Genomic DNA, 27,261 nt, shown 5'->3' with positions numbered 1-27,261 from the left:
GAGAGCCCTTGGCCACCACCTTTCCCTCATCTCTTACCACTGTCAGCTGCCCCAGCCTCTCCAGGTGAGGGCCCTGTGTGCTAAGCTCCATTACGCTCACTGGGCAGGAACTGCCCCAGCCCTGCCCCTTGCCCTGTCTACCGTGTCCAGGCTCAGAAGAATCATTGTAAAGTGACATGGGGATCTCACTCTCCCAGTGGCTGGAGAGGTTGGGTTACACTCTCACACCAGCAGTGTAAAGGGGTCCTTTGACCAGCGAGAGTCAGGAAATAGAAAGGACCTGAGGGTACATGCTGGTTCCTGTGTCCCTCCATGGGGTCCACATGGCCTCCCTGGAGATGTCCTGCATAAAGAAACCAGCTGTGTTTTCTTGTGAAGCTCTGGCCCAGCTCAGCAACTGACCACCTTATATTTGCTTCCTGCCTCCTTTCAGTAACTATGGAGATTGCTGACATTTTAAATATTATGCCGTAAATTTAAGTATGAGGCACCTAAATGGTAATTTAAAAAGAACACTGTAGTGAGTGATCAGGTTGGTTATAAACAGTTATAATTTGAGGTAAGAGATGATTTCAAATTTTAAGTCACTCCATTGTACCATAAATAATATATTTATGAATACTTGAATATATTCACTTGGTAATGAAAGGCAAACTTAATAATAAAACTTTTGTAATTAGTTTATTAAGCATTGTGAACTTGGAAGACATACAAAGTGGTTTATTTTTCTTCACTTACTGATATAAAATGTATGCTGTTGAATCTCCTTGTATTCATTTTCTATTATTGAGGCATTACCAATGACTACAAACATAGTGGCTTAAAACAACATTTATTAGCCCAATTGGGGTTGTTCAGTGGTTGAGTATCAACCCATTCAATTCCCAGTTAGAGCATATACCCGGGTTGTAGGCTTGATCCCCAGTGAGGGGTGTGCAAGAGGTGGCCCATCAATGATTCTTTCTCATTGATGTTTCTATCTCTCCCTGTCTCTTCTCTAAAAAACAAAAACAAAACCCAAAACCAAAACCAGCTATACAAACAAACAAACAAAAAACACACCACAAGAAACAACATTTATTATATCATAGTTCTGTAGGCCAGGAGTCAGGCATGACTCAATTGGGTCCTCTGCTTAGGGTCTTGAATTGGCTGATTAGGTACTTATCTGAAGAGTTTTGGGAAAGCCCACTTTCAAACACATTCAGGCTCTTGGGGAAAACTTTGTGTGGGAGGAAGGGTGGTTGTAGGACTGAGGTTCCAGGACCTGGCTGTCAGCCAGGGACTGCCATCATCTCCTACAAGGTACTCCTGCTCCCTTGCAGGGCCTTCTTACAGGTTCTGCACAGGTCCTTTCACAGCTGTGCAGTTGGCAGCAGGGCCCCTCACTTTGAACTCTTACCACCCTTCGAATCGAGTAGCTTAAGTCCATGTGTGGGTGCAAGCAACCCCATTCAAATTCATCACATGCTGCATGTCCACTTGCCCCAGGGAGACTCATACACGGATTACCTAGAAGACAAATGTGAGTCTGTGTGTGCCTGTGTGTGTGTTTAACTCCCTAGGAGAGTAAACAGTCCATGGCTCCCCCACCCTTTTTTTTTTTTTTTTTTTGCATTTCCCATCATTTTGCAATTCTCTTGTCCTGATGCTAAAATAGGTATTGAAGCCCAATCAGTAAGTTTACTGCATAAACGTATTTCCAACTGGGGAATGACATTCCAGTCTACTTTTTTTTCTTTTTGATAGCACCCCCAATCTCTGTGAATGGTTCTATTATTTGGTTCCATAGGTCGGTGAGTGAAGTTCCGTAGGTGGGAGGAGTGACTCAGTGTTTAGTACAGGTCCTCAGAGAAGCCAATGACAAAATGGGGTTAGCTGTACAAGGACTTGATTGGAGGAAATGTTTGTGAGCGGAAAGGGGTGGAGGATGGAAAAGGTGGGGAGCACCACCAGACTGTGATGCTGGTTGTGAACCTTGGGAAGGAAGGGAGTCAGTGCAGATCTGAGAAAGTTCACTAAGGCTCTCAGGGACGGTCCTGCCATAGTATCCTCTCTGCCCTCCATACTTGATCGGGCAGCAGCCAGTGGAAAGCTTGACCTTGGCTCAAATGTGATGGCAGAATTCAGTGCACAGCAGCTGGGCAGTGGGCTATGCTCCCTGCAGTGGCAATCTGAGAGGAGCATTTTCAGATGGCCTCCCAGCCACACATTGTAGCACTCTTCCCTTGGGCCAGAGCCATGAGTCATGAGAAGATTACCCCTAATCCTCTGTATCCCACAGTTGTCTGCTGGAATCAACTGTAGAACTGTTAGCAGGGGTACATAGCTGAGCCAGTTCAACCCTCTGTCCCAGGAAGCTGCCTCCTTTTCTCACTTTCTTTAGGATGAGGTTGGCCTCTTTGTCACTTGTTTTTGGTTTGGCCACCAGTTTGGGGAGCAACATGAAAAGTCCCTGTTAGCCTATTATATCTTTCAATATAAGATCAAATAGAAGCCATATATATATATATATATATATGTATATATATATATATATATATATATATATATATATATGTATGTATGTATGTATGTATGTAGTGTATGGTGTTCCCCCAAATGTATATATACTTTGTATAATTATAAAGGCAGTATTTATTAAAATACATTTAATTTTCAAAATGTAATAGAAACCAGGTGTTAAAGTGTGTAGCCATTTTTTTGGGGGGGACATCCTGTATATATTTCTTAGGTGGCTTAGTTATTCTTCATGAAACTCTCTTATTTCTTTTATTCTTTACCATGCTCTTGTTTCTTTTATTCTTTAAAAATATATCTTCCCATATAAAAAAGCTATGCTTACTTTAGAGAAAAATAGGGAAATACCAAAAAGTGGAAAGAAAAAAATTATACAGCAACCCATAATCCTAAAATAACAAAGATGAATATTTTAAGTATTTCCTTTTAGGTGTTTTCTTTTCCCTATACAACTTTGTGTTTTGTTTCCCCTTCTCACCAACACTGTAGCATAAACTTTAAACTTTTCTTTAAAAAAGAACTTCTGGCTTTATGTAGAATTCTTGGTAATTGGAACTTTGATTCCAAAATTGAGTGATAGCCATTATTAACACTGCATTTCCTTCCAAAATGCATATAAACAAACCTAAGGTAATTCTATATTATTAAAAAAAAATATATATATATATATATATATATTTTCAATTAGGACATTATGATGACTGAGCAAAAAAGAAAAAAGAGCAAGAACTCATGAACATGGACAATAATGTGGTGATTGCAGGGGGGTGGTGGGTAGAGGTGGAAGAGGGTATAAGAGGATAAAAGGTGATGGTAAAATTAAAAAACATATTATGAGCATGTCCTCATATTATTGACAATTTTAAAGGTGTAGTTTAAATAACTGCATCATTTTTTTATCCTCACCTGAGGATATATTTATTGAGAGAGAGAGAGAGAGAGAGAGAAGAGAGAAACATGGATCAGTTGCCTCATATAAGCAACCCAACCAGGGATTGAATCTACAGCCTTTTGGCATATGGGACGATGCTCCAGTCAACTGCCACCTGGCCAGGGCTGCATCATTTTCTATAGAATAGATTCTCCTATTATGTATTTAACTGTTTAATTTCCCACTATTTTAAATAGTTCTGTCTCATGCATATTTCTCCACCTTTTAAAATTTCTTAGGGTTCATGCCTAGAAATGGGGTTACTAAATCAAAGGTAATACATAGTTTGAAGGATTTAAATAAATGTATTTCCAGAAAGATATCAATTTACACTCCCCTAAACAATGAATTAGATGATTTTTTGTTCTTGTGGTATCCCCTCTCACCGTGGTCTCAGCTCACTGGCAGTTTATGTGTCCCACTTGCTTTATGGTGTGAGGACGTCCCGAGCTTGTTTCCAGGGAGATGGTTTCCAGTGAGAAGAGATGAGATTTAGCTTCTCTTTACCATCTTTAAGTGTCACCTTTAGCAACTCCCTTTGATATTTCTTTAATTCAGGTTCTCATCCATGAATTTAGAAGCTACCAAGAAGCACATAACATTTCCTTTGCATCTATAGCTCATAGACAGACCTGAATTAGCCTGTGTCTGGCTTGCTCTAGCCACAGGAAGCATTTCTGATTTTCCTGGTTTTTCTTAGGAGTTTTTCTTTTTCTTCTTTTTTATTTTAAATTTTCTTTTTTTTAAAATCTATTTTCTATAGCCTTTGGCTATTTTGTTCCAACAACTAATTTCTTTAGAGACTGCTTCTGACACAATTTAAAGTGACAGTCTTCCTTGTAACACAGTAGAAAATTAAACAGAAAATTAACTGACTTCATTATGTTCTCAGTTGCAAGATGTCTGGCTAGGCTTACACATTTAGTCTTGAACTACGGAGTAGAATTTTCCCCTGTGGGAAACTGGCTCAAGAATTGCCCAAGCTTTGGCCTCCTTGGCATCTGCTCTAACCAACAGGAAACATGAGCTTTGTCTGGAAAAGACTTAGGGGCACATTCATGGTTTTCTGTGAGATTTGGTCTTGTACCTGGGATTTCCAGCCTTGGATCAATGAGTCATGGCAGGAGTGACAGTGGAAAGAAACTCTTGTGACAAGGAGGCAGACTGCATGCAACAGTCTAATCCAACCTCCACTCAAGTCTGGTGCCTACTGAGAAGGCCTCAGGGGCTCTCCTAGTCTAACAGGACCACATCGCTGGAGCTCTGTGATGTCACACTCTTTTGTTTTCCCATAGGCCTTCACATGCATCCACAAGGTATGCGGGAAAAGCAGTTTTTTGGAGATTTTATCCTGAAATTTGCTACTATTTTGATACCTGAAGCAGAGAATGCATTGCCTTGTGCTATAATTGTAAGCAGACAAACAGTGGGTCCATGCTGCTTGTCATTACTCTAGCCAATTAAGCAGAGGCAGAGTTGAATCATATATGAGTGTTTATTCCAATGCTGCAGGCAGTATGGGAGAGAGCAGCAGGTTACCCACAAAAATCTGCTCTCTAGCCCCCCACAAGCCAGTTGCTTATATAGGTAGAGCTACAAAGGAAAAGTAGGCAAAAGGGCAGTTACAGATATGCAAAAGGATTAGGGGTCTTCAAAGGGTTTAGTGATGTACAAGGGTTGGGGTTACATGGGAAAATATGGAGAAAGGGAGTGCCAGATGGGCAATTAACAGGTAAGCAGGCTGGAGGTTTGCAAAGGCCTGCAGGTAGGCTAAAAGGGCTGGGGATCTTCAAAGGGCTGTTGATTCTGGTTTTTATAACAAATCATTATTAATCTTTCCATGATAACAGGCAGCTCCAAATGGGGAGGAAGGGCTGCATCTCCTGGCCAGCTCCAGCAGGGTAGAAGTGCCTTCTTTAATCAGAATAAAACAATCATGGTTAACAGAGCATGATTAATATTTCTTACAATACTAGCTGGTTCCCCAACATTCTATTTCTGTCCCCTTTCATAATTAAGATAGTGGTGTAATACCAATTCTTTATAACTGAGGCCACATTTTGGCAGGCAGCCAAGTTGTCTGAGGCTGTAATCACAGGAACCTGACATCTGGAGGGTAGCTCAGAGAGGGCCATGGAAGGGCTTGGATCTTCTCAAGAACCTACTCTCTCTAATACATGCTAGGATGAACTCTTAAGTCCCATGCATTTGACCAGACCCACACAGCTGGTCTCAGACATGGCCACATCCTTGTTGATATAAGAATATGTTCAAATAAGCAAGCTGTAGTTTGGAGATTTAATTAATTGCACAAAACACCTCTTCTTTGCTCCTGCATCATGGCTTTCTGTGAGTTAAGAAGATCTTCACCTGTGACATGGCTGTAATGCCATCTGGAAAAAATACTTCCAGGGCCCAGCTAGACCATCCTCTCTTTTGCTTGTGTCAACTAGACTGGAGAGAAGAAGGTGAAAGGGAATGCCTTTCTTTTATTCAGTGAACAAAGATTTGGACCTAATGCTTGCTAAGTGAGAGGTTAGGGATAAGGATTAGGGGCAAAGGACCAGAAGCTTTGAGTCAGGGTTCCGAGGTCTTCTATTCCTATTTTGAGTGTACTCTCTGTTCAAATCAACACAGGCAAAGCAATTGGAGGATTAAATACTGTCCCAGAGAATCCCAATGGTGTACATACCCAACAGGGAATATTTGGTTTCAAGACTGAACCAGTTATTACTTTCCATTTCTCTCCTCTTCCCCCCCTCTTCTTTTTTCTAGTAAATGTAGGACAAAACTTCACAATCACCTGAATAAATACCAGTGTTATGGCCTCTGGTGAAATTAGACTGTAGGTAGCTGAATAATAATTACAAACAAAGCCAGCCTAATAGGAGGGGGGGAAAAAGGTTGAAATTTGGGATGGGCAAAATTTGGATCAGAGTATAATGCTTGTGTGGATATCAGATTGGACAATACAAAAAAGAGGACAGAGGGAAAGAAAGAATATGTTTAAAAATAAATTAACTGCAGCCACATACAGATCCTTCAGCAAAATTAGAAGCAGCCTGAATCAAGACAGCATAACACAACTCTAAATTAATAGACTATTTCAACTTAATGGCTATGTAAGCCAGGGAAGCAATACAATAGTGAGTCATTGAAAATGAAGTATTTTCTGTGAAACAAAGGAGAATAAAAGGGTTGAAAGACTAAAATGAAGATAAAAAGTTTAAATATGTAGTTCCAAAGTCCAGAGAAGACTAGAAGCATTCCAATGCAAGACAAAATGAATAGTGAGAAATGAAAAGATTGTATTTTACAAAGAAATGTTTTGTTTTGTTTGTTTTATTTTAGGCCTCACAAAGGAACATAAAAGACAAATACCAGGAAACGACATGATTCTGTGGAAGAAAAACAATGGAAACAAACATGACCCAAATAAAAATAAATGAAGATAAAGGTCATTTCTTGAACAATACCTTCACATCATAGCTAGGAAAAGTGGAAAGATGCCGAAAACTGGTAATTATTGCCAAGAGATTTAAAACATGAATTTTTAAAAATTTGCAAGTGATCTCATGAATACCTTTTATTATACTAATTCTAATGATATTGTCAAAGGAAAGGTTCCCTTTTGGTTTCACCCAATTCCACTTTTCTTTCCAAAGAGTTTATATAAAAAATGTAGTAGAAGTAACAAATCTGGGTAGTCATCATTTTCTAACTAAGGAAAATTTGTGAGAGCTAATATTATTATGCTCACTTTTGATCATTAGGCAACTTTGCTTTCAGTAAAAGATTTCTAGTATTTCTATTTACCTTTTGATTTTGGTAGTGCTAAAATGTTCTTGAAATTAAAATGTTCCACCTCCTCCCACTCTTCAAATTTCCATCTGTTCTCTTCTGAGCACAAGACCTACACAGCTGGTCTTAGAAATGGCCACATCCATGTTGATATAAGAATATGTTCAAATAAGCAATCTGTAGTTTGGAGATTTAATTAATTTCACAAGACACCTAAAAAGTGCCCGTTAGTATTTCGAAGAGCTGGAAGAACAAAGATAAATAAGACAGGGTCCCAGACTTAAAGAAAATTCTGGCATAACTCTAGAGAAAACCTATAATATTTTAATATAGCAGAAACTGGAATTAAAGGGGTTGAAACCTAGGCCCCAGAGTCATACCAATCTGGGTTTGAATCCCTGCTCTGCCACAAATGATTTGTATGGCTTTTAGAAGTTGATGACATTAAAACTTCTTAAAGTTTTTGTTATGCTTTGTTTTTTCACTTGGCTCCACCCCACATTTTATGGCAACTTATTCTATCTTTCTGGCCACAGAGGTAGACAAAAGACAGACCAATCATAGTGCTTATTACCCTTGTCCACCATGATTGGTTCAGAAATGGACATATTATCTAATCTGGGCCAATCAGAGTCCTTCCCTGAGATTTTTCTTATCTGGAGCTAGAAGGGAATAACTTTTTTTTTTTTTTTTCCTCTTTTGATGATGAGGCTGTAAGGATGTAATTTCCAAGGTGCTTCTTGCAGCATTATTTCAGTGTTGTAGAAACAAAATATAAAGCAATTAACGAACATTATTTTATGTATTATTTGAGAAAAGCCCCATAATTCCTTGCCTGTTTTAGAGTTAATTACTGTTCTAAATTTTATATTTATCATTCCTTTGCTTCTAATATAGTTTTATTATAAGTATATGCAAACCTAAACAATTTATTTGGAGTTGTTTATTTTGGAACTTTATAAAAATGATATTCTATACATTATTTTCTTCATTCTACTAGATAGGCAAAAATTAAGTAGTCTGACAATCTCAAGTTATTAGTGAAACTTAAAGTGATGGGTATTTATATATCTCTTGTAGGAATGTAAATTGGAATACCACTATAGATAAATAATCTGGCATTATCTTGTGAATCTGAATATGCATGCAGTCTAAGACCCTGCAATTCCACTTCTAGGTATATAGTCTAGAGAAACATTTGCATATGTGACTTACAGAACATCTGTTCACATCAGGAAAAAAGAAAAGAAAAAGGAAATAGACAACATGGCCATTGATGGGAGGACAGGTAAATAAATTGTGGAGCATTCACATGGCAAAATAGTATGCAGGAGTGAATATGAATGAACCACAGGTGGATGCAACAGCATGAATGGATCGTAGAAGCAACATTGAGTGAGAATAAAAACATTTTAAGGAGAGTTGGGCTGTGAAGGGTTATAGCTGTTCTCCTAATTCTCAGTTTGATAACTGGCCTTGACAGCAGCAAGGAGCAGAGGCTGAGGTGGATAGTAGTCATCGTTGTTCTTCTGGCCTACCACCTTGTCACCGGGGGAGCAAGAGTAGTGGAGAGGGAAATGCCCACCTTGGTCGTGAGGTTGAGGGTCACCCTTTGCCTGAACAGCTGGATCCTGAGCTGAGTTGCACCAGAGGTCAGGAAATAGGAAATGAGGACCCTTATCCCTGCGTTAGTTTCAGAGACCACTGACAAGCTCTTTGCAGGTTTTCTCTGGATCGCCTATATGGACTGACCCAAAAGGTTTCTAATTACTGACTTCCTGTCATTGATGACATCTTTGAGATGAGTTAATGTGGTTTCTGACAGCTTCAGATCTGAGCCCCAGCTGCTGGATCCTATGTAATAGTAAGCAGTTCATGCTGGGCTTCTCCCTGGAAAATGTTGTAAATAACCTCTCCTTTTGACTTTTATGTGCTGTACACAGACAACTTATATTTTATTTTCTACATGTAATATGTAATCAAGAATCACATTGTTTAATACTTTAACATCTGTAAAAGTAAGGATAGGTCTTACAATTGACAGCTTTGTAATGATGATAAAGGTAGCATTTTTTTTTCCTTGATGATATGTAAAACGAAAGTGTGTCTCACAATCAGTGGAGTCTTAATATATGTTTATCTGATACAAATAACCTACTTTTGCTCTTTTTCCAACAATCATTTTTATACATAGTGATCTTCATACATAAACAATATTCACTCACCACTCCTAAATAGAAGTTGTGTTATTTATATGGTTTGTAGTGGCTGCTGGTGGTGGTGGGAGTGCAGGAAGAAGCACTGCTGAGAGAGAGGGAGAGTGAAGGAAAGATAGGGGGAAAGGAAGAGAGAGAAGGAGGGAAAGGGAGAGGGAGAGAGGGAAGTAAGGAGAGAGGGAATAGGAGAAAGGGATTTCTGATCACGTTCCAGGCCCTTTAAAAGCCTGATTGTATATCTTGCCCTGGGTTTCTTGAGCTGTACAATACATCCCTCTTTTCCTGGTTCTAGCAAGCTTCCATTTCCTACAACTGAAGGACCTGCTATTAAAACAAGTACTTAGCACCATACCCAAGGTTTAATGAATGCTCTGTAGGTGCTTATTGTTTTATTATTGTGCTAAGGGATTTATTTAGGTTCACCAAAAGTACTTTGAGAATAGAAAGGAAAAAAAAAAGTTGATTATTTTAGTCCCCAGTTGGGACACCTGGGGATGATGGTCTTAAAGAAAGGTGAGTGATATGTGGACAAGTAGAGATGGGAGGTCAAATACAGCCTCACAGAAGGGCCTGTGGAGGAAAGCGGAGGGCTTCTTGGAGGAGGCAAGAACTTGGGAGCTGGGATAATGCGAGTTGGAAGGGAGACTGGGCCTGGTTCAGGAGGACCTCATGTGCCATGTGATGGGATTTCTGCTCTGTTCTGAAAGGCTTGCTAAGGGAGCAATAGGGACCAAGAGATAGGGTTTTTTTTTTTTTTTTTTTTTTTTTTTTTTTTTTTTTTTTTTTAAGTCAGAAAAGTGACAACATAGCTTCGTTTAAACATATCACTCTGACACTGGTGTGTAAGATGAAGTGGGGAAGAATGAATCTGTATTGAGAGGCTGTGGCATTTTTGGGTGACAAGAGATGAAGGAGAAATGAGATCAATATTCCTCTCCCACATGACATGAAATGGCACACACTGTGTGAGCAGTCTGATGCTGACAATCCAATGGCTCACAGCTGTCCAGCCCACTGGACTTCTCCATGCAGGAGCTGGTCTGTTTATGTGAGTGCTTGATTAGCAGCTGAGTTGTGTTCTTTGACTCCTTGCCTCAGCTCTGCGTGTTTACCCACTGCCTGGTCTTGCCCTGTTTCCTCCCCACCTGCAGCCTCTTCTATTCAAATTCAAAGAGTGGATTTTCAGTTTCTCCCCGGTGGCACTGCACATTGATTAGCCCAGTTTAGGTATTCCATGTGTATGTGTGAGCGCAAACACACACACATCACAGAGTAATTTGAGGAGAGCCTAAAATTAACAATTTACACAGGCTGAGTTGGGACCTTTTTTCTTTTACTATGAAACTTTGACAGCAAGAAAAATGACACAGGGATAGCACTTATTGATTCACAAAGGCCTGCCTTGTGAATTTGGACACAAATCCATGTGTGCAGTCTAGACAAATCCATGCCTATTTGGGAGGTAAAAAGCTATAGTGTTATAGATGTTGTCACTAAAATTGACCCAAAGAGAGATTCTGCTTTCCCAGTGGAGAGTGTAGAAATAATTCATGCACACATTTGGCTCAATAAATACGCTTATAAATTTTATTTAGGACGATATTTTGCATTGGGGGAATAATTCTTATACAGTGGAAGTAAGGGAAAAATAAACAGGGAATATATGGCTCAATTCTGGCCATGTGGCTATTTTAATGATGTAGTAAAAACAGAGATGGAGCAAATGAGTGCTTGTTTATGAGGATGGCTGACTACTTAATGCTCTCAATCTGGAAAGATAAAGGTGCAGTGGGATGTGATCAAAACTTTAGTGTCATGAAGGGAATGAATCAGGTAACAACTCAGAAAAATAAGAGTGAAGGACACATGTTAAAGGTAGTTTGAAAAGAAAAGAAAGTGTGGCTTTCCATACTTATAGTGAAATAATCAGTCTTTATGACAGGAAGTGGTTCAGAATATGATGGGATTCATCCTTAGGTAGCAAGGATGTCAGGTCTACAGTGGGTTTATTTAAGACATATGCACATATTTCTTATTTTAAACCACAAAAATAACATGTTTCTTAGTAAAAAGTTAGAAATATAATATAAACAAAATTAAAAATATTTTAAAAGCCTATAATTTTTTAGAGATAGTAGTTTTGATATTTTAGTGTATAACTTTAATATTTTATTTTTTTATTTGTTTATTTAATTTACCCAAGTGACTAACACTAAACATATTTTCTTACAATTTGCTCTTTCAATTTAATATTGGTGATCATTTCTTTTCAAGCTAATAATTTATAGCTACACAAATATTTCAAGTCACTACAAAATGTTGCTTTGTTGGGATGTACTATAATTTTCTTAACCAATTCCATATTGCTAAACATATTCTAGGTTTTCTTACATGTTTATTTTCTAGGATTATGATACTTTAGTCAATCTGAAAATGTTCCACTGAACTTTAAATGCAATTGCATTGAATTTACACATTAATTTGATAGGAATCGCTACAATATCGAGTAACTTCACCTAGAAACACAGTATTATTTATTTATTTAAGTTTTCTTTTTTGTCTCAGTATAATTTTTTTTATAATTTTCTTCATATTGATCCCATATATTTCTATTCATTTAATTCCTAGGTCCAGAGCATTATTATATTATTACTTCATATTCCAACTGTAAATAGTTTTCTTCCATTATTCCAGCTGTTCATTTAGGGTACTAGCATATAAGAAAACTATTGCTTTAAAAAAAATTTCTTTATTGATTAAGGCATTACATATGTGTACTTATCCCCTCATTATCCCCCATCCCCCCACTCATGCCCTCACCCCCCTGGAGTCTATGTCAATTGGTTAGGCTTATATGCATGTATATAAGTCCTTTGGTTGATCTCTCCCCCTTACCCTTACCCTCCCCTACCTTCCCTCTGAGATTTGATGATCTGATTTCTTTCTCTGGATCTGTTTTTGTTCATCAGTTTATGTTGTTCATTATATTCCATAAATGAGTGAGATCATGTGATATTTATCTTTCTCTGACTTATTTCACTTAGCATAATGCTCTCCAGGTCCATCCATGCTGTTGCAAATGGTAACAATTCCTTCTTTTTTTACTGTAGTGTAGTATTCCATTGTGTAAGTGTACCACAGTTTTTTAATCCACTCATCTGCTGATGGGCACTTAGGCTGTTTCTAAATCTTAGCTATGGTGAATTGTGCTGCTATGAAAACAGGAGTGCATATATCCTTTCTGATTGGTGTTTCTAGTTTCTTGGGATATATTCCTAAAAGTGAGATCATTGGGTCAAATGGAAATTCCATTTTTAGTTTTTTGAGGAAACTCCATACCGTTCTCCACAGTGGCTGCACCTGTCTGCATTCCCACCAGCAGTGCATGAGGGTTCCTTTTTCTCCGCATCCTCGCCAGCACTTGTCATTTGTTGATGATAGCCATTCTGACAGGTGTGGATGGTACCACATTGTTGTTTTGATTTGCATCTCAGATAATTAGTGACTTTGAGCATGTTTTCATATGTTTCTTGGCCTTCGTTCTGTCTTCTTTCGAAAAGTATCTATTTAGGTCCGTTGCCCATTTTTTGCTTGGGTTTATCTTCCTTTTGTTAAGTTGTATGAGTTCCCTGTAAATGTTGGAGATTAAACTCTTATTGGTGATAATATTGACAACTATTGCTTTTAAAATATTTTAATGTTTCAAGTGGCCTCCGAGCCAAACTTTATAGTTCTAGCTATTTTGTAGTTGTTTTCATAGGTTTTCTAGTCAGACAATCAAATCAGTGACAATCAAATGAGCAACTAATAATTTTATACTTTTGCTTCCTCTTTTTCAATATTTTCAATATATGCTTTTTAAAATCCATTTTAATTCCACCCACTTTATTTTTTCAATTATTATTATTATTATTTAAAAAATATATTTAAAGTTGATTTCAGAGAGGAAGGGAGAGATAGAGAAAGATAGAAACATCAATGATGAGAAGAGAAACATTGATTGGCTGCCTCCTGCACACCCCACACTGGGGATTGAATCTGCAACCTGGGCATGTGCCCTGATCAGGAATGGAACCATGACCCCTCCTGTTCCATAGGTCAGTGCTCAAACACTGAGCTACCCCAGCTGGGCTAATTCCAAGCACTTCAGAATGATGTTAAAAAGCAGGTGGATGCTTCTCATTTCTCATTGTTGTTTTATCTTTAGGTGTAATATTAATAACTGGATTGAGAACTTTTCTTTTTTCAAGTTATGTTCAGAAAGTATTAACATATTCATATTCTAGAGAGCTCCTTTTAAAATCAAGAGTACATTTCAATTTTTCAAATATCTTTTTAGCACCTTATAGATAATCATACACTTTTCCTCCTTTGACTTATTAAATGTAATTAATTTACTAGTGTTGAAAAGTGTCTTGTATTCCTGGAATGAATTGTGTTTGGATATTGTTTTGATTATCTATTGCTCCATAACAATCTGCCTCAAAAATTTCAGTTTGTTCACGGTTTTGTGGATCATGAACTGGGGAAGAGCTCAGTGGCTGGTGTATTACTGACCATTATGGTATCAGCTGGGAGGTGGAAGCAGGAGGATTCGGCTCTTCAGTTAATGTCTGCTGCCTGGGTGCACCTGGGCCTCTTTCTCTTGCTCCACATGATCTCTTATCCTGTCGTGACTCTCCATGTCCCTTGAGGTTCTCCTGGTACAATGACTTTAGAGTAGTTGCACTTCTTACAACTTATTTGGCTTTCATGTCAGCCCAGATTCAGGTGGAAGAGAAATGGGCTCCAATGGAAGAATAGAAAAGAATTTGGAATCATCTTTAATTTACCATGGCTATGGTTTATTATTTTTAAAACATATTGCTGATTTAATTTGCTAATATTTCTTTAAGAGATCTGCGGGAACATGCCTAAGTAATGTTGGTCTATAGATTTAGATTTGTGCTGCATGTGCCAGGTGTTTGGTGCCAGGGTTATGATAGTTAGTTTTTAAAGTTGAATTGGAAAATTTTGATCTCTTTTTTAGTCTCTTTCAGAGTAAATAACATTAGTATTGCTTGCTTCTTGAAGGTTTATAAAACCTCCTAGGTTAAGTCTCTTTCATAATTTGACAGTATTGCAGTGGTATTTTTAGTATCTTTGATGGTATTAACTTATTCATATTTCTTACCTCTTCTTGAGTCAATTTTGTTACTTCATATTTTCCTAGTTAAAAAGGTCACAACTATTTTTGTGAAATATTTGTCACAACTTTTCCTTTGGTTTTTGTTTTTTAGGCCTGACATAGATGTGTTCTCCCTCATTTTAGTTTTCTCTGTCTATTTCAGTGGAAATATAGGAAGGAAGGCAATTTAATGTATGAGTTCAAATTGGCATCTTATAATAAATGTTTTTATAATCCTTTTTTAAAGATAGGAATATCCTAGAGTATGTCTATAGTGTTATCATCAGCAGAGAATTAGGCAGAATGATCCATAAATCTGCTTTTTGTGGCACTTAAATATCGTATTTTAAATTTATTTATTTTTAAAAATAAAATCTCTTTTGTTGAAAGTATTACATATGTCCCTCCTTTTCTCCCATTGACCCTTTCTAGCCATCCCCCCTTCCCCCATCTCATGCCTTCACCACCTTATTATTGTCTGTGTCCATGGGTTATGCATATATGCATACAAGTTCTTTGGTTGATATTGTGTTTTGAGCTAAAAATTATTTGGAGCTAAATGTGATCTTATACTGACTGTACTCATAGAGATGTCAAGACCGTCCCCATTGATAGAGGCTGTTATCAAGATGTGTCAGCTCACAAAGAAGAGAAGGAAGATGAATCCTAAATAATTGAACTCACATGTTTGACTATTGATCATCAAGTCCAAGAAGAAGACAGTGAGGATCATGCGGATTGGAGGATAATTACTGGTTAATTTTCATTATTAGGTTTCTAGTGTGAATCTGTTTGGTGTGTGTATGTCCCTGGTACAAGGTTCGGAAAGTCTTTGGGGGAAGAGTGAAGAGGTAATGGAGAAGGCAAGCAATGTAATATGCTATTAAAGAAGAGATGCAGTCATTTGCCATTGATACAGTGTCACTCTTAGCATAAGTTTCCCAATCCTGGAAACCTTCCCTGATAGGTCTATGTTACTAATGACAGAGGAGATACTAGAACTCTGGAGAAGTCAGCCTGGAAGCAAATGGATTGGAGTGCAGGGGGCACTCATCTGAAAGACTTTGAATTTGTGCTGCATGTATCCTGGTAATGCATTTCAGTGTTGAGAAAATAAATTTTACTAAAAAAAAAAAAAAAAAAAGAAAAAAAAAAAAGCTATGGGTAGACCATGCAAAATGAGACCCAGAAATAATTGGAAAGGCAGCAGAAGAAAGATGAGAGAGTTTGAATAAATGCTGCAAGCCCGAAGGCTAAGAATACCAGGATAATTTAAAAATACAGAGAAGATTTGAAAACACATGTAGCTGCAGGGAGGGTTGGCCAAAGAACAGAAACAGAGACAAACCATAGGAAATGGAAAGGGGAAATGGGAAGGGATGAAGATGTTACCCTTATAGGAATGCAGACGCACATGGAAAGATGCCAACAAAGCCAGGCCAATAAGCGCTCTGGATGGAATTTAGTGTATGTTGCTGAAGAATGAACCCCAAACCCACCACTATGCTAGTAATAGAGGGTGGGAAGACTACCAAGAAACCAGGGGAGAACAATCTGGGTCTTAACAGAGGCAGTATATTATAATCAGGCGCACTTGAGCATACATAGCAATTAGACACATGATCTAGAGAATGCAAGTGCAAAGGGCGAAATAAAGGAAAGAATGTCTGACCACTCTATATATAAACTTGTAAGTCTGAATGAAATTTCTCTTTGTCTACTCTGGTTACTGTTTGCGCCTTTGTTGACAAGTCAAACATTTCCACAAAGTGGCTTGGGGGAATTTCAGTTAAAAGAGGCTTACGGTAGAAAACAGAGGGCCGAGAAGGTTTTGTGATATTTGATAGTTGCTTTATAGTATAAAACCAGATTTGTTTCTTTTTGGGTTATTTCTGTGAGCTTTGTAGAATTAAACTCATGGCTTAATAACATAAACCTTGAGCAATTCTGAATTTTGTGCACAATTGCAAATGATTTAAGCAAGAGGGAGCCTGGTCTCACCTTTGAGGAATTATGTCTTCCAAGAATTCAGCTGACCACCTTGTTCTAACCCTAGTATTTTTGGGAAAGGATTTGGTTTGTAGCTGCATATTTGTATTTTCGTTTCAGTAGAGTTAGAATTTGCCTAAATAGTCATTCTTTGGAAGATGGGATGGCACCTTAAACTGACCAGAAATGGGGTAAAAGAATCTCTTGACTGATCTTTCTGCCTCCAGTCCCCATTTTCTGTTCAGTGGAATGGCCTTTATAATAAAATGAAACATACCACATGATAAATGAGGCCTAAACTAACCCAAAGAAAGAGAAATAAATACCTTTGAGTTAAGGGAATTCATAAACTAAAATATTGAATTTTGTGGCAACCTTTTGTTATCTGAGAAAAGGCAGGTCTGTAGGAAGAAAAAACAAGTAAGAGGAAAAAAAAGATGAAAGAATATCTTCTTAGTCATTTAACAAATATTTCATAGACACAGAACTTTGTTCTAGATACTTTAACTTTTCAGTGACATTTCGGGCATCTCAATTAGAGTGAAAGGTTCCTGAGAAAAGAGGTTACATCCTTTTAGGTTTTTTTTTTTTTAACACCAACCTCAAAGTCAGATATCTAAATTAAAACAACCTTTATCCTCTTTGCCGTCTCTATAGCATTTGACTATGTTGAAAAATTTTCTTTTTAGATATTCACGATTTTTGTCTCATCTACTGCCACTGCTCTAGTCGGGCTCTCTTCTACTCTCACCTGGTGTCCCACCTGCAGTTTCTCTGCCCAACCCTCTCAATTTTTACTTCCACATTGCCAGCAAAGTGGGCTTTGATTAATCTGCACCTCTGCTTAAAAACCTGTGAGAGCTCCCCATGACCTACAGGGAAAGTAACAAAAGTCTTTGGCCTTATATCCAACTACAAACCCAATGGATGGAGAACAATCAATCCCCTCTTCTCAGTCGAGCTCAGCCATGTTTCTCCTCTGTAGAACCCACTCTACAGCCACACAAGACAGCATATGGCTCTCCAAATGCCGGCTCTTAACTAATTTCGGTCTTAGGAAGAGACTATAGCTGTGAAGACTTGAACATCAATTGGACTGGAGAATAGAGGAAAGATTGAAAACTGAGGAGCCTATCTGACTGATCGCGATCTCAGCTGTCTCGGCAAAGTGGTTTACCACTCTGAAAATAACACTGTTGCTCGCATTCAATGACCACAGTGGAGAAAATGTGCCACTTGAGAGCAGAGGGGAGTGTATTGGTTTGTGCTCAGCACATTTGCTATGTTGTTTTGGGATGGGAGAGGGGTGGTTGTTGGACAAGGGGAGGCAAGAGGATGAAAGTGTAAGGGAAGTGACAAATGCCTCCAATTGTGTGAACTTACTCTGAACCACTCACACAGGAATCAAGTTTCCTGGAGAACAGGTTCATGGTTTAAAGAGAGGCTTGTGAGAAGCTATTTTTGGCTATTATTGTGGATGCTGTTATGGCTATTGTACCTCTATATGTATCATAACCATGGTGACCATGTGTTTTTCAGAATAGCACAGGTCAAGGTGGTAAATTTTAATATTTACTTGGTAAAATATGGTTATCATAGTTATGAATGGCAAAGAAGAATGATTCTTAGATGAGCTGTGTATGGGATAGCAAACAATTAGGAAAAATTTAATATATTGAATAAAAGCAGTGCAAAGCATGGGCAGTCTAAATTAATTTGAATCTGATTTCTATCACCCAACATTCTCTTCTTTTGAGCAATTTGGTTAAATTTGTCTTTTTTTAAATAACATTTAAGTGAGCTAATTCTAGAATTGAAATGATGAAACATGGCTCTTTAGGTTTGAAATTCAGGACATAAGATTTTAAATTGAAAGAGAGAATGAGCCATCAAGTTTGCATGTGACTTTGAATTAGAAACAAACAAACACAAAACTGGGACACTTTCCATAATCACCATTAGTATTTGGTCAGGGAACCTTTTTCTGAGCCTCACATAGCATTTACTCTTCAGGATCCTTGTAATAGGAGTGACAGCCAAACACAGCATGTTTGAGAGTTTCTAAAATCAGGTGGGAGAGGTATTATAATCATATTGTCTTCCCACAACACTCAATGGCATTCAGAGAGTATTCAAATAAGTTGCCTTTATTGCAGATTGCACTAGTGCTGTGACTCAGGGGTTTCAGTCTCCAAATCCCGAGTGATGGATATGTTCGAAGCTTTCCCTTTATACCCTTTTGCTTCTTTGTTCCCCAAATATGGGTCCGACTTCCCCTGTGAGTTTGGATGGGGAAGTGAGGTTACACCCAGAGGCTTGCCAGCACTGGCAGCAGCCCCTCTGGGGATTGTATATGGTTCATGATTTATGGTCTCTGTAAAATGGGAATATTCCAGGAAACAGGTTCTGTAAGGCAGGACAGGCATCACAGATAAGAATGGAGTTTGATAAGAATGGAGTTTATCGGCAAGCAAGAGTGTGTGTTTATTGGCAAGCAAGGGAGTATGCCAGAAGGCAGGTTATTGGTTCAGATTCAGTTATCAGTCCCCCAAATGGGTTATTACCCTTCAAGGTAACCATATGTCTGGGTATTTCAGGGTTCTCATGATTTTCTTTTGAGCCAGAAAAGTGTGATTTAAGGCTGGGATGGACCAACGAATTGGGCCAGGATGCTCTTGTCTGTGTTTTTACTATCACACCATTGTCCTGGGTGAGCCAGGCTTCCACTTGCCTTCTTTATGGTTGAATACACTGTGATTCTCAGTGTTGCCTTTCAATTCCTGGACACTCTTGTCTCAGAATGTGTTGGCGTTTAAGAAAGCACTGGCGATGATAGAACAAAGTATCCCATCTCATTGGCTCCAGTGCATTGGGGAGGGTGTTTGATGTCTTTATCTTCCCAGATCTTCCCACCCTCCTTCCCCCTGCTCTGTGCCCCAGGAGCCTGAGCTATGTGGACTGCCTCAGTGGTGGATTTGGCAGTGAGAGCTCAGCAGCAGATGGATGGGAGGAGAATCAGGCCCCTTCCTGTGTGCCCATGCGTGCTGGCATTCTTCCTCATCTGAAGGTCTCAGCTCCTGTCAGCTCCACACAGCCTTGCCTCTGGGTTCTGCTATGTGGACCAAAGTGGGTAGCATTGCCTAGTAGGATTAGCTTTGAGGGAATACTAGTATATTATGCCTTGTGGTTTTTCCTACCCACTTCTCTGTCCTTACCTTTGTAAAGAGTTCCTTAATTAAGCTCTCCTCAAATTACCCAAGTTGAGAGTGGCCCCTGTTTCCTGCGGGGACTCTAACTGATACAGGAGGTTATTGAATAAATGATTTTGGCAAAAGAGTCCCGAAGGTGACTCTCAGAACCTGGCAGTGAGCACGGACCACCGGACCTTGCAGGGGAGGGAAGTGCTCCTTGCTCCTGATTTCTGCTGCTGATTCTGAGGTGCCACCTGGGTGTCCAGCCCCTTGCTCCAGGAGCAATTGCACCACAGCTCTGGTGCCTGGGAGAGAGGAGGAAGCAGGTCTTCTCTACTAGTGCTGCTGGCACAGAAAGAGGTTCTGAGTCAGCAAGTGAGGAGAGACGGTTTCATAGCATCGCCTGTCTCCGGTGTGGCTGTCTCTCCGCTGGCACTGGTGGCCCTGGTCCATCCTGGCGACAGACCTGCCCTGGACCAGGGGGCCTGGTGCCTCCCTCCTGCAGTCCTCTTTGGCATCCATCTTCTTGCAAAGCAAAGCCCCATTAGCAAGTGAAATGTCACAGAGTCAAGCAAACAAACAGGCCCTGCAGTCTGCCAAGTCGTCTGGGAGAAATCACAAAGGAATCTCAGTGTACTGTGTCTCCTTGGGGCCTCCTCTGGGGAGGCCCAGTAATCCTTTCAACGGGGAAGTAGGACTCTCCTCCTGCTGGCTACTAGGTGACCATCTCCAATGCTGTGACACCTTTCTACCAGTGACTCTGCCCACGGAGCCTAGAGAGTCCCAGGGAGCTGGGTCACTCTTACCCACTGCCCATTTAAGCTGAGTGGCCCTTGGGACTTAATCCATTCCCTTCCTGGCATCTCTTCCCACTCACAGGCTCCGGGAGGGAAGCCCCTCTCTCCACTTGCCTTTTCTTGGCCAGCTCATGGGAAAAAACCCTCAGACTTCTCTAGACTGAAAAAAAGTGGTCAGGGGCGCTATTTCTTCTCAAACCAGCAAAGCTAACAATTGAGCTCGTATAGCCCAGGAGTAAGAAAGATGTGACTAGAGTTGAGTTTCCTGGCAAATAATAAACAGCGAAGCAGTCATTTAGAAGCCAAACTGTTTGCCTCACTAATAAAGCATGGCTCATGATGGAAAATAACTCAGAAGAAAGTAGGGAGCAAATGGATTTAGTTGCTATGGGAACGCAGTTGGGAAAAAAAACACATGAAATATGTAAATACTGTAATTTGGTATTTTAATGCACTTCTTTTCCATGAAGAAAATTCCCTGACAACTAAACCTAACAACTCATTCCTCTGCTATATGCAGCAGCACTGATTGACAGAGGCTAGGCAGGGGGGTTTATGAATTCAGTTTTGCTTCTAGGAGCAAATACACTTTTGTTGTTAGCGGTTCTTCACTCTGGATGCACACTGGGGATCACTCAGGGAACTTTTAAAAAACCAGCCACATCCCAGACTGATTAGATCATAACTATGATTTGTAAGTTAGGAGCTCTAATGGAAAAGTAGACAACATACAAGGACATATAGATAATGTAAGCATAGAAATGGAAATTCTAGGAAAGTTTGAAAGGAAACACTAGAAATAAAAAATACTGTGGCAGAGATGAAGCCTGTCTATGATGGTCTCACCAGCAGACTGGAAATAACCAAAGAAAGAATCAATGAGCTTGAGGGCAGGTCCATAAAAAATTCCTAAGCTGAAAAAACAAAACAAAACAAAAAAACACACCTTCCATAAAAGGCAGAACTGATCACCCAAGAACTGAAGGTACACTTAAAAAAATTTATATATATATATATATATATATATATATATATATATATATATATATATAATTTTTAATATATATATTATTGATTATTATATATATATATTATTGATTATTTTTTTACAGAGAGGAAAGGATAGGGATAGAGAGTTAGAAACATTGATGAGAGAGAAACATTGATCAGCTGCCTCCTGTACACTCCCTACTGGGTATGTGCCCGCAACCAAGGTACATGCCCTTGACAGGAACCGAACCTTGGACCCTTGAGTCTGCAGGCCAACGCTCTGTTCATTGAGGCTTTCGATCCACATGTGGCTCTTTGGCCCCTTGAGAGTGGCTCTTCCATAAAATACCATGACCTGGGTGAGTCTATTTTGAAGAAGTGGTGTTAGAAGAAGTTTAAGTTTTTAAAAAATGACTCTCAAAAGAAATTTCAGTCGTTGTACTGTTGCTATTTGACTCTGTTGACTAATGAGTTTGCTGATCACTGGGTTAGGGCAATGGAAACTCTTTATTTATTGCAAAATGATAAAGCCACTTTGGAAACTAGAACAACAATTTCTCACAAATTTAATTATAGTCTTGCCATATGATGCAACAAACATACTTGTAGGTATTTAGCCAACTGATTAAAAAACGTATGTTCTTACAACAACCTGCACGTGAATGTTTGTAACAGTTTTATTCATAATCAGCAAAAATTGGAATTAACCAATATGTCCTTCAGTGGGTGAATAGATGGCAGACTGTGTTACAGCTATACAAAGAACTATTATTTTGTGATATAAAGGAATGAGCTGACAAGTTATGAAAACACAGGCCTGAATTTTAAACATATATTGTTAAGTGAAAGAAATCAGTCTGAAAAGGCTATAGATACAGTATGATTGCAATTATATGACATTCTGAAGAAAGCGAAACTGTAGAGCAGGCGAAAAGATCAGTAGTTGCCAGGGATTGGGAGTAAGGGAGGGTTGAATAGATGAAGCATATGGGATTTCTTTCTTTTTTTTATGGTGGTCAAATTATTCTGTAGGACACTATAATGGTAAATGCATGTCAATTAGAATTTGTCAAAACCTGTAGAACTTTAAAGTGCAACGAGTGAACCTTAATGTCTTCAAATAAAAAAATGTAGAAAGTTGGAGGTTCCCAGGATGGAATAGAGAATGTGACAGAACAACAACCTAGCTGCCTTATGAAGTAAGAAACAACCTCCCGAGTGGGGTGGAGGAAAAAGGTGCTGACCCAAGGAACTTTGGAAATGAGCAGAGTCTATAGGACTAAAGGCAAATGGGAGTGTACATAAGCATCGTGCTCCAATTAGTAAGGTTGCTTCCCATTGGCGCTCTGTGAAAGCTAGAGCTCCCGTGCAGTGATGGAGCTCTGCATCCGCCCTCCTCACTCAGAGGGGGCGTTTGCTTCCCACAGAGCACACCTGCGCGACCAGATCCCACTCCACACAGGGAGGCTGCGCTACCTGAATTTGAGCCTGGGCAAGTGGACACAGGGAGTTTGCTTCCTTCAGCGCGCACATGCGACAAGACCCCAATCCTGCAGAACCTGTTTCCCATTGGGGCATGATACGAAATGATTAAGTACATGAATGGTGGGTGGCGGGAGGCAGGATTGTTACTGTTGGAGTGAGAGTACAGGTAAGCAAGGGGAGGAGGTTAGAAAGATCCATGTAGTCTGAGGTGTCAGTATGAACTCATATTGAGCCTAATATATCATAGAAACAGCTGGTTAATCTATGCTCATAAAAGGTTAATATTCTAATTAGACCAGGCATTTTTTATGGATAAAGCCACAGTGGTGGGGGTCAAGACAGAGGCAGTTAGGGGCGATCAGGCCATCAGGGGAGCATTTAGGGGGCGATCGAACTGGCAGGGGAGCAGTAAGGGGTATCAGGCCAGCAGGCAGAGTGGTTAGGGGCAATCAGGCAGGCAAGCAGTTAGAAGCCAGTGGTCCTAGATTGCGAGAGGATTGTCTGACTGCCGCTTTGTCCGACAGTAGTCAGACATCCCCTGAGGGGTCCTGGATTGGAGAAGGTGCAGGCCAGGCTGAGGGTTTGCCCCTGCCCCCACCCCCCTGTGCCTACCCCCCCCCACATGAATTTCATGCACCGGGGCTCTAGTATAGACATATTTATACATAGGACCATATACGTACATGGGGTGGTATACTCACATGTATTTCCTTACTCTGTCAGCTGAGGAGTCTGAAAGCAACACCTCCCCTATAGCAAGAAGTGCCCCTAGTACCTGAATCTTGGTTCTAACACCATTCTCCAATAATAGAAATAGCTGATTCTAGGAGTAAGGCAGGACATATACAAGATGATCCTGGAGCATCTTGTAGTACCAGAAAGTAAATAAATTTGCAAAACTTTTTTTACAAATACCCTCACACAACAATGGGGGTATGTCAAAGGGGCAGAGGAGCTGATGGAAAGTGCTCCCCGTGGCAAAAGCTGAAACAATCTGAGAAATAATAAATAAGATAGTATTGGATCATAACTCAAATATAAAATAAATATACATGAGTACATATTGATATAAGTAAATAATTGAATAAATAATCCAATGGGAGAAAGTAGAAGTCTTCCATGTAGAAGAATTCCAAATAATTTATGTAGTTACTCTGCCCTCAAGGAGGGGGTGCTTAACTCCCCACAACTTAAGTGTCAGCTGTGCATTCCAAAATGCACATGTGGGAAGGGAAAATAAGTAGTAGCTTCACAGTGGAGAAATCGGACAGTTGCTGCCTGAGCCAGGTGATCAAGATGAACATCAACAATGATAAGTCAAGTTGACGATAATATGTACCTTTGATAAAACGTGATGAAAATGCTATTTTACCTCTGGGGTCTTCTCCCCAAGAACATATAACTCCAGCCTAATTATGGGGCAAATCTCATCTGAGAGACATTCTACAGAATACCTGCTAGGACTGCAAAGTTGTTAAAGTCATCAAAAACAAGGAAAGTCTGAGAAACTGTCACAGCCAAGAGGAGCCCAAGGAGCTATGCGTATTGAATATGTTTTTCAAAGACTGACTTGTGTTTTAGGAGTTATTGGGGAGATTTTTTCAAAATTTTGTTCCATCCAGTATTTAGTTTGAATCAGGTAGTATCTTTGCTGACTTTTGGTGTACTGGCTTATGTTTTATATTTACTCTGAGGAAAGAAAGCCAAGCACAGAAGCCTATGTTAACCTGAATTGCATGAGAGGAATATGAAATTTCTTTTCATGTAACGTCCTAGTGTAACAGGAGGAAAGGCTACAAGAAGGGTTTCGGCTCATTATAAGAAAGACTGCCACCAAATAAAATGAGCTGTTTCCTGAGGTAGTGAGCTTCCTGGCCACCAGAAGGACTCAAGGATAGGCTAGGCCCATGGTAGGCAAACTGCGGCTTGCAAGCCACATGAGGCTCTTTGGCCCCTTGAGTGTGGCTCTTCCACAAAATACCATGGCCTGAGCGAGTCTATTTTGAAGAAGTGGCATTAGAAGAAGTTTAAGTTTAAAAAAAATTTAACTCTCAAAAGAAATATCAATTGTTGTACTATTGATATTTGGCTCTGTTGACTAATGAGTTTGCCGACCACTGGGCTAGGCAGCCACCGATTGGGGATGTGGTAAAAGGGACTGAGATATGGAGGGATGCATTGAGTTGGACAAGAAAGCTACGGTCCTCTCTTCTGCTTGCTCAATACTGGTGGGCACACCAGACCAAGTCCGTGACATGCCCCGGAGGAAGACTCCCTTCCCTGGCCATCTGCAAGTTTAAAATAATGGCTTGCCAGGTCGGCTCTCTGCCCGCACATGGCTCTCGACACCTGGCAGCAGAGCTGTCTGGGCCTGACAGGCTTTGCCAGAGCATGTGATGCCTTGGTGGCCTGGGCCTGCTGTTCACGTGGCCATGGTGTGTCTTGGCCACGTTGCTGTCAAGGGGGAGGTGTACTGGGGGCAGAATGGGTGAGTGACAGGTGTGAGCAGGAGTCTAGACAGAAAAGTATCCTTATATCCCCAGGGGGATTCGCTTAAAATAGCTTTTCCCCAAATATTCTTCTGGTGGCCTGGGCCTGCCTGTGCTGGGGTTTAAGATCATTTGTCAGTTCTTGGTCTTGCAATCAGAGATAGCTTGTGGGGCTATAAAATCACCAGCAAGCTCCGCCAGGAGAGGATTAGACACATCAGCTCTAGGACGAGGGCAGCTTTGTGCAAGCTGATGTTACAGAGCTTCAGTGTTTTTGTTTGCCCTGCTTCCTTTCCTGAGGGCAGTCATAGCTTACCTGGGATGAAGTGCTGGCAGGTGAGGCCTTGGGTGCTCTCTTAATTGCCCGTGGAGAAACGGGGTGAAAAGTGTTCACATGCTCACGCTTGGGGTGGTTAGGAGAGGACTGCCCTGCCATCTGTGTGTATGAGGAGAGCAGTGGAACACCCTTTCCCTCAGAAGGAGTTGGATACTCTCACATGGTTCAGTCATGACTCATACTCTCACAGGGTTCAGGGATGGGCTCTAGAGAGATTGTGGGTGTCCTGAGGGCACTGGATGGAACCCAGGTTGATAACGAGGTTAAATCCAAAGGGTCAGTCCACATGTAAACACGAGGGAGTTGTTTGTGTTAGTGCAGATCAGTGCTCTGGGTTCATGTGGGATTGTGGATAGATAATGCCACGTTATTCTGGAATGCAGAGGAGAGAGTCCACAGCAAGACTTGAGATTGTAATAGGATCCTCTCTCCCCGATGGCTTGTTTTTTGTTTTAGCCCTTGTTACAACAGCACCTTGAGTTGCAGAGAGACAGAAGGATAGAGAGTGAGAGCGAGAGCGAGAGTGAGAGCGAGAGCGAGCGAGTGAGCGAGAGAGAGAGAGAGAGAGAGAGAGAGAGAGATTGAGAAGAGAAAGAAGAGAGAGGAAGAGGTGGATCTGTAAGGATATACATCAAAATGTTAACAGTAGCTTTCTCTGGGTGTGTGGACTTTTTAAAATTTTCTTTCTCTCTCTCTACAGAAATAGAACTACACTCTTACCATCTGCTTTCCCTCTTCTTATATTGATTTGATCAACAGATATTTAATGAATGACTACTATGTGTCTGGCCTGTTGTAGGCATTGAGGGTACAATGATGAACAAAACAAAGCCCTTGTCCTCATGGGTCCGTGTTTATGTAAGCATTCTGTAGTGAGCATTCTCCCACAACCATAGATTAATTTGTGGAATAGCATTTTGGGAAGCTAAATATTATTTCATGATAGAGATAGACTTATTTGTAGCCTGTGGTTGGACATCCAGATAGTTGGCAACCTTTTGGATGACAAACAATAAGTTGAGGAACATTATTGTAGCTAATATGTGTGTACATCTTTTTGAAAATTAGAGGCTATAATGGGAATTAACAACACAATATTTCCTCAGGTGGGAAAATAAATGTGCATTCTCTGGTTGTGACCTGCAGGCAATTTGTCCCAAAGACACTTGAGCCCAGAAGGGATCGCTGACAGACTTGGCTGGCTGCATGGGGCTTGAGTTGGTTCAGGCCAGCCATGTGTGGATGAATGTGTCGGAGCTGACCCCGGTGGACTAGCTGGCAGCCCTCGGACCTGTGAATCAATTAGGGACATTTATGGCTTTTAGGAGATATTAGAAACCCAGCTGCC

The sequence above is a fragment of the Pipistrellus kuhlii genome, unplaced genomic scaffold (assembly GCF_014108245.1).
Source record: "Pipistrellus kuhlii isolate mPipKuh1 unplaced genomic scaffold, mPipKuh1.p scaffold_m20_p_4, whole genome shotgun sequence".
Lineage (NCBI taxonomy): Eukaryota > Metazoa > Chordata > Mammalia > Chiroptera > Vespertilionidae > Pipistrellus > Pipistrellus kuhlii.
The sequence above is the reverse complement of the archived record's forward strand: the minus strand, read 5'-3'. Positions refer to the sequence as shown.